Below are 8,545 nucleotides of genomic sequence, written 5' to 3' on the forward strand. Positions count from 1 at the left end.
TTCTTTTAAGAGTTTTTTAAGTTTAGAACAATTATTTATTTTCCACAAAAGTTTGGAGGCACCGCCGGGATACGCCTGAGAGTTCGTCCAGACCTACGGAGAATCACGACGAGGCTGATCACCGGACCTCCGACCCTCCAACTAGGACGTTTTGGGAGCGGGAGGACGTCTGGTTCTCCGGGGGGGGGATCGACTCCAGCCGTATTCGAAAACAGGAAACCAGAGACACATCTACGATAAGGTAAATAAATAAATAAAATTAAAAAAAAATAAAAATAAAAAAAAAAAAGCGCTAGCGACAGACACGACTCCGTCAAAAAGATCGCTCTCTCATAAAATAAGTAAGCTTTCATTAGGAAAAGCCGAGGTAAGTTCTCATTAGGAGGACCGAGTGTAAGTTCTGAAAATTAGAGTAGGAACCGAGGTAAGTTTTCTTTAGGAAAACCGAGGTAAGTTTTCTTTAGGAAAACCGAGGTAAGTTTTCTCTAGGAAAACCGAGTGTAGGCTCGTCTTGATAAAGAGGGCTGAGGAAATAAAATAGTTTCGTCTTAAAGATAAAAATGGGAGCGACAAAAAGTAAGAATCTAGATTACATACCAAACGGTTCGGTTGCAGAAAAAATGAAACGCTTATACGGAGTTTCCTGTCTAAGTTTCGTTTCTCAGTGGCATTACAAATTTGGTTTTCCTAAAAATGGATCTTTAGAAACCCAAGACATTCAAAAACTCGAAGAACAATTATTGCAGCAAAAGCAGAGCATGATTCAGATGAAGAATATACCTCAAAAGGTTTACTTAACGATGCACAAGCATGAGGAAGCTTTTAAAATGTGGAAAAATGAGTCTAAAAATATGATGGGTGAAACGGAGTCCAGATTATTACAGATGTCTCAAAAAGTTGAAGATTTACAGAAACAATGCAGAGAACAAGAGACTCAAAAAGACAAAGACGAGAAAAAAACAAACAAAACAGAACTGAAAACCTCTCTTTTTCCTCTGTCCTCTCTCACACATGCACCGGAGACCCACGGACCTCTTCCTCCCACCGCACCCTCCACCTCGATCTACCCCTCGCTGGCTGAACTCAAAGACCCACCACCCTATGGCCCGCCACAGATGGAGGCACATGAGACTCGCCCTGGACTGAAACCTGCTTGGATCCTCACTTCAGACGATGATTTTATTGGACCAAGGCCAGCTGCCCCTCAGCAACAGGATGAACAAGGAGCAGCAGGAGGAAGAGATGTTACAACCAGACCACCACCATCTCCTGCTATCAGCTCATCAACATCAACATCTTCAAACTCTTCACCATCACTTTCATCATCTTCTGCAGGTTCTTCAATCATAACTCGATCCAAAGCTGCAGAGCAAGAGGAGCAGATTAAAGCTTTCAGAGAAAAAGAAAAACTGCTGGAGGCTGAAATACAGAGACTACAACAGTCACAGCACAACAACGGTTCTATAAGCTCCCCCATGACTTCAGATGGTGAACACAACTCCACGACCATGCCGATGCTGGAGGTGGGTGGACCGGACGGACCACAACTGGTGTTCAGAACTTGGCCACTGAGCGACCTGACAAGCCTGGCAAAACAACACCTCCCAGACATGGCCCAAGGAGGGGATGCCATAGGTGAAGCCATCACCAACATGGTTCGTATTCTCCGCCCCACCATACCAGAACTAAAAATGATTATCACAGCTGTCTATGGTATGAACTTTGTAAGCACCATAGGCGCACAGCTGTTTGAGGTCCCGCCTGGCAACCAACGGCTGATGCGTGTCGAATACGCCCACGCAGATAACCAAGACTTTGTGACAGCTGTGGGTGACATTGTCAGGAGAGTTAAGACAGCATTTCCACAGACGCCTCAATATGCAAGGATCAAGGACACGGTCCAGAAGAGTGGTGAACCCCCTCAAGAGTACATTGATCGTCTCATCCCTGTGTTTCGCACACACTCTGGCATCGCTTTCCCGGACAACGACTGGCGTGATGCTGCACAGGCTTCAGCCTTCGAAACCATCCTGTGTCAATGTGTGATGGATGGATTCTTGCCAACAATCCGCAAGTCTGTTCAGAACACATACATAGGCTGGAAAGCTGGCATTCGCCTCAATGACCTCCTACGTCATGCCAGACACGCCTGGGAACAGCACACAGCCGAAGAAACTGCAACATTGAAGAAAAAGACAAAACAAGCAGAAAATGCTCAGCTGACTCTTCTTCAAGCTGCACAACAGATGACCTTGAACACTGCCCCACCACAACAGCTTCCAGCTTTTTCACGCCCACCACCACCCCCTGGCCCTTGGCCAGGCTCACAACAGCAACAACCACGTGGGTACGCAGGAGGGCCACAGCCATGCTTCCTGTGTGGAGGGACTGACCATTGGATGAGAGAATGTCCACAAAAACGCACCACATGGCGAGGGCGTGGCCGACCATTCCAGAATCGAGCACCAATGCCACCACGAGAGCCATGGCCCATGAACCATGAACAGAACTTTCACCCAGGCTCCCAACAATCGGTTGGTCGAAGCCAGGGTCCACCCAGGGGTCGTGGCCACCGAGGCGGGCACTCATCCTGACTAGAAGGGGGCGGTGAGGAAGGTCCGGGTCTCCAAACAGCAAGTACACGCACACACACACCAGCTGTTTCACCTACTGATACCACATGCACCTCCACGTATTTTAAATACACCCAGTCAGCATGTTTGAAGTTACCCATGCTCACAATGCTTGTAAACAATGTTCCACTAAAGTTCTTAGTGGACTCAGGGGCCACTCAATCTTTGATAATGAAGAAATGTCTCCCACATGCTCCACTGTGTGGCAAGATTATCCACTCCACAGGAGCATCTGGTGTAGCAATCCCAGAGGTAATGACAACTCCTCTGAATGTGATTGACCCTTTTGATCACACTGCCCACTCGCATCAGTTTCTACTCTCACAGACGTGTCCAATAAATCTTCTGGCCAGAGATCTAATTCTTAAATTCAACCTGTCCATCGATTGTAGCCCTGAAGGACTAGTGGTGTCAAAGTCTACACACTCAGTGGACACTTTGGTGACACTAGTGCCTGATCTGCTGTTTGTATTTGAATGGTCCCTCACTGATGAGAGTCAGCGTGTAGCCTTGCTCTCTATGGCCAAAGATAGACTTCCACCTTCATGCACATTCATGCATGAACAACAGCTGCATTGCACTGCTCGTGTTACTTCAGACCCAGCTGATCAGCTAGGAGATTCATTCATGCAAACACCACCAACTGACTTACATACTACAGATATCTGTTGGACAAAGACCACATGTTTCCTGTTGACATGCCTCACAGATGATGTCACACCACAAACATGCTATTTCACAGTACCTGACTCATTTCCTCATGTTTCTCTTGCTAAACCTCCTGAAGCTCAGTGGTGCTCTCTAGGCCCTCTAGCACTGAGAGCCCATTGTGCATCTGACTGGCAACCACTTGACACATGTTTTTACTCTCCTGCTCTGGAGATGTACAGACAACCACTTATTTCATCACTTCCGGTCACCCCATTCAAAGAAGTGATTGACACCTCTGCATGACTAACACTGCCTACGATGACTTCAGACAACCCAGACCTCTCTGCTGTTCCACCCACATTGTGGGCCCAGACAAAGTATGATGTAGGTCTGATAAAAGGTCAGGAGCCCATCCAAATTACTCCTAAATCTTCTTATCGACCAAAAATACCACAGTATCCACTGAAACCTGAGGCAGCCTCAGGCATTACACCTGTTTTTCACTCTCTTCTGGAAGCAGGTGTAATCGTTCCTTGTCCCACTTCACCTGTGAGAACTCCAATTTTTCCAGTGAAAAAGATCCGCCCCACTCCTCCTGATGAGTGGCGGTTTGTTCAGGATCTTAGAGCTGTAAATGCTGCAGTTCAAGCTCGTGCACCGATCGTCCCTAATCCTTATGTGATCTTGTCTCAAATACCAACTGGCTCCACCCACTTTTCAGTCATAGACCTGGCCAACGCTTTTTTTAGTGTCATTGTGCATCCAGACAGCCAGTACTGGTTTGCATTTGAGTTTTTAGGAAAGTCTTACACCTTTACTCGCCTTTGCCAGGGCTATTGTGAGTCTCCAACTATTTTCCACCAGGCTTTGAGAGATAGTCTGGCAGGATTCAGTCTTCCACCTGATTGTGCACTTCTTCAGTATGTTGATGATCTTCTTTTGGCTGCTCCTGATGCACAAACATGCAAAACACACACAATCCGCCTCCTGCAGTATCTAGCTGCAGAAGGACACAAGGCCTCGTTGTCTAAACTACAGTTTGTGTTGCCACTGGTTACATTTCTGGGTCACAGAATCTCTGCAGAAGGAAGAGAGCTGGCTCCTGCGCGTGTTACAGCCATTGTCGCTCTTCCTCTTCCTGAAACAAAAAAGCAGCTCATGTCATTCCTAGGGTTATGCAGTTATTGTCGACATTTCATTCCAAACTACGCAGAACTTGAAACACCACTCCGCGCTGTTTGTCATGAAAAAGGCCTTCAAATGAGCTCTAAATTGTCTTGGACACCACCTGCACTGTCAGCATTTGAGACTCTCAAATTACAGCTGCAGAAAGCCCCCACCTTAGGAATTCCTGATCCAACCCGCCCATTTGTGCAGGCGGTGGATGAAAGGGAGGGATGCATGACATCAGTTTTGTTGCAAAGGCATGGTGACCTCATGAAACCTGTGGCCTACTTTTCATCAAAACTTGATCCAGTTGCTGCAGGACTCCCACTTTGCTTGCGCGCTGTTGCAGCAGCAGAAAAATCTGTATTGGCCAGTAGAGACATTGTGGGGTACTCTGATTTGACCTTGCTTGTACCACACGCTGTCACTCACATTCTAAACGAGCAAAAAACTGCTCACTTGTCTACAGCGCGTTGGTTAAGGTACCACACCACTCTTCTTGACATGCCAAATATCACCATCCAACGTTGCAACGTTTTAAATCCAGCTACACTCTTACCTTCACCTGTCGAAGGCACACCACATGACTGTTTAGCTGAACTTGAAGTGCTTTGCACACCTAGACCTGACTTACAACAAGAACCTCTTGAACACCCAGACTGGGAACTCTTTGTAGATGGCTCATCTTCACGTGATCCTAACACTGGCTCTATTCACAGCGGTTATGCAGTTGTAACTTCCTCCTCCACCATTGAGGCTCGTTCATTGCCTCCTTGTTCAGCTCAGGCCTGTGAACTCATAGCCTTGACCAGAGCTTGCCAACTCTCTGAAAACAAATCTGTCAACATCTTCACTGACTCTCGCTATGCTTTTGGTGTTGTACATGATTTTGGAGCTTTGTGGAAACATCGTCACTTCCTTCGTTCAGATGGACAGCCCATCTTGAACCACAAACTTGTTGCTAATCTTTTAGAAGCAATCACACTTCCCAAACACATTGCTGTAGTAAAATGTGCAGCCCATACCCGAAACACTGACCATGTCTCTAGGGGCAACGCAGCTGCTGACATAGCAGCTAAATCTGCTGCTACCACACCTCCTGAAAGGATCCACCCACTTCCTCTTATGATCTGCTCATCATCTCAGACTACAGCCTCACCTGACTCATTCACCATCACAGACATGCAAAAACTCTCAACACCTTCTGAGCGAGCAGAATGGAAACGCCTTGGAAGCACGTTCACTAATGATATTTGGCTAGGTCCAAACAACAACCCCTGCCTACCTCGACATTTCTTTCATTCTTTTGCTGTTTTAACGCATGGTGGAGACCATGTGTCAAAGGGGGGAATGTTAAGAGAAATGGACACACACTGGTTTACTGTGAAATTTTTGAAAGTTGCTGAACAGTACTGTGACTCATGTCTGATATGTGCCACTCACAATATTTCAAAAACAATAAAAACCACAGCACCAGGTGCACACAAGACAGTGACTGCTCCTTTTCAACATCTAATGATTGATTTTATTGAATTAACGCCTGTTTTAAACAAGAAATACTGCTTGGTTGTTGTCGATATGTTTTCCAAATGGGTTGAAGTTTTCCCCACAAAACATGCAACAGCAAACACAGTAGCAAAGATTTTACTGACGGAAATCATTCCACGATGGGGAATCCCCCAGAGAATTTCAAGTGATAATGGGTCCCACTTTGCAAATGAGATCATGAGTGAAGTATCCACGACCCTACATTTTGACCTGACAAAACACTGTGCCTACCACCCACAGAGCGGGGGCGCTGTTGAACGAGAAAATGGTACTTTGAAAAACAAACTGGCCAAACTTTGTGAGGACACAAAACAGAACTGGGTCACATGCTTGCCTATTGCTGTTATGTATATGAGGATGCGGAGACGAGCTAAATTTCGTCTTAGTCCTTTTGAAATCCTTTTTGCAGCTCCTCCCAATCTGGGAGTTGGACTGACAACTGATCCCACCAGAGATCTTAAACACTGTGATCATAACATGATGAACTATTGCATTGAACTAACCAAACACTTAACATCCATCAGGTCTCAGGTGCAGGGAGGACTCCCTACACCTGCGCAAAAGCAATTGCACTGTATTTCTCCTGGAGACTTTGTTATGATTAAATGTTTCAGGAGAAGGTGCTGGAACTCTCCCAGGTGGACTGGACCATTCCAGGTTTTGCTGACCACCCACACGGCTGTGAAGGTGGCTGAGAGAACTACTTGGGTCCACGCCTCCCACTGTAAGCTGTTCAAAGGGATCACTCCACCATCAGGAGAAGACCAAAGGAGCAAAGGACAGGAAAGACCAGGGCAACTGCCCGAAGAGTCACTCAGCACCAACGGGTAGCTGAGGCAGCGGTCTGTTAGGCCACGACCAAACCTAACAGAACCAGGACAGCACACTCACTGGCGTCAAAACCAGGTGAGGCAGCGTCCCCATTGCCCCTCTTCAACCGGACGGAAACCAGGATATCAAGAACTAGCCCAGAGGAAAAGAAGCACCAGAGCTTAAGAGCTGGGTGCCACCGCGGGTGCAACAAGTATCGGAGTCTGAAAGGCTTGATACCCACGAGGAATCTACGCCACTCACATTCACCACCCACTGATAGAGCTCAGGCTCACAGTGAGGGCGGCGGGGTACCTAGACCCTCCAACTGATCAGGCAGGCAGAACAGATAGACGTTTGATACCCAACAGACAAACAACCATCATGAACTCCATGCGGTACCAGTGGAAACTTTTTGCATTCTTTGCATACATTTTCGTTTTAGTTGTTGGTTTTATTTTCCTCTTACAACACTTTCGTTTTAAGATAAAATGAAAATTCGTTTTACAGTTAGAGAACATCAATCCATTCTTGAGATTGACACATCCTGCACCGATGACATCTTTGTAATTGACTTTGACAGAGGCGGACACTCCCTGATGACTGAAACTTCACCCATTCCATCTAGACTAGAATTCCTAGATTTAGTAGTCTTAGTCGTCCAAAGTTGTGTTCTTAGGCTTAGACCAGAAGACCATGAGTACACTGGACAACATTTCCAGAACTAAAAGACATTTTTTAATCTTTCATATTTTGGTTTTATGCTTTAAATAAAAATTTTATGTTTTCTTCTTTTTATATTTTATGTTAATACTTTTTGACTAAAACAGTATGCCCTCCTTTATGTTCTTTGTATATTTTCATGTTTTGAATTAAATTGAAGTTTCTTACCTGTACGCATAAGCTTTTAAACAGGGTCTGTAACCCAAAAAAAAACAGCTCTTGCAACTTCCATTTGAAGTTTATGATGGTCCTGTGCCAAACCACAAGTGATGCACTGAACTTGATGTTTATCCCTTTCAAAGTCTATACTTATATATATATTTTTTATTCACTTTTTCTTATTTTGTTGTTCCTTTGGAACAAAAGGGGGGAAAATTGTGAAAAAATTAATAAACTAACATGTATTGTTTAAATATTATTTAATCCATGCTCATTCTGCAGACTTTCAAAGTTGGTGTGTGTATGTGAACTCTGGTAAACTCTTGTAAATGTGAACTTTTGTCCTCTGCTCCTGCAAACGTCCTTGTATTCCACCACCCGCAGAAGAGGCAAAGATACAGAACTTTACGCTTTTCGTATCAAAATGTTTTTCTTTTTCAGAATGTTCTAGCTCATGAAAAAAGACTGTTACAAATCTAATTAAAAAATACCAGATCCACAATGTTTTTCAGAATGTTCTAGTCACATGGATAGAAGACTTGTTACAGAACACGGCTTCAACAAGAAGAATAACATCATCTCGTACTGATAACAAGAACTTGTGTATAGTGTCAACCTGAGGAACTTATCCTCCCCATTATGATAGAATTTTATTGTGACGCACGAAACATGTATAAATAATATGTACTGTCTCTTTAAGAACCCAGTGCGCTGTGTTGTGTTCTGACCACGCAGACAGCAACTCCTTTCTGCAGAAAGAATAAACCTCGCGCTCCGTTTTGAGCTAAAAGAGAAATGTCTCTGGTTTTCTTTTAAGAGTTTTTTAAGTTTAGAACAATTATTTATTTTCCACA

The 8,545-nt window shown here is 44.8% G+C and overlaps 1 long non-coding RNA gene across 1 annotated transcript; it reads left to right on the plus strand.

Moving 5' to 3' along the window:
* The first annotated feature begins 327 nt into the window (after positions 1-327).
* Positions 328-805, plus strand: LOC119429434. The gene is made up of 2 exons (XR_005187776.1): positions 328-367; positions 425-805. It is a non-coding gene; the product is annotated as an uncharacterized LOC119429434 (long non-coding RNA).
* Positions 806-8,545: the final 7,740 nt, after the last annotated feature.

The sequence above is a fragment of the Nematolebias whitei genome, unplaced genomic scaffold (assembly GCF_014905685.2).
Source record: "Nematolebias whitei isolate Nwh7 unplaced genomic scaffold, NemWhi1 Nwh_scaf_1179, whole genome shotgun sequence".
NCBI classification, from domain to species: domain Eukaryota; kingdom Metazoa; phylum Chordata; class Actinopteri; order Cyprinodontiformes; family Rivulidae; genus Nematolebias; species Nematolebias whitei.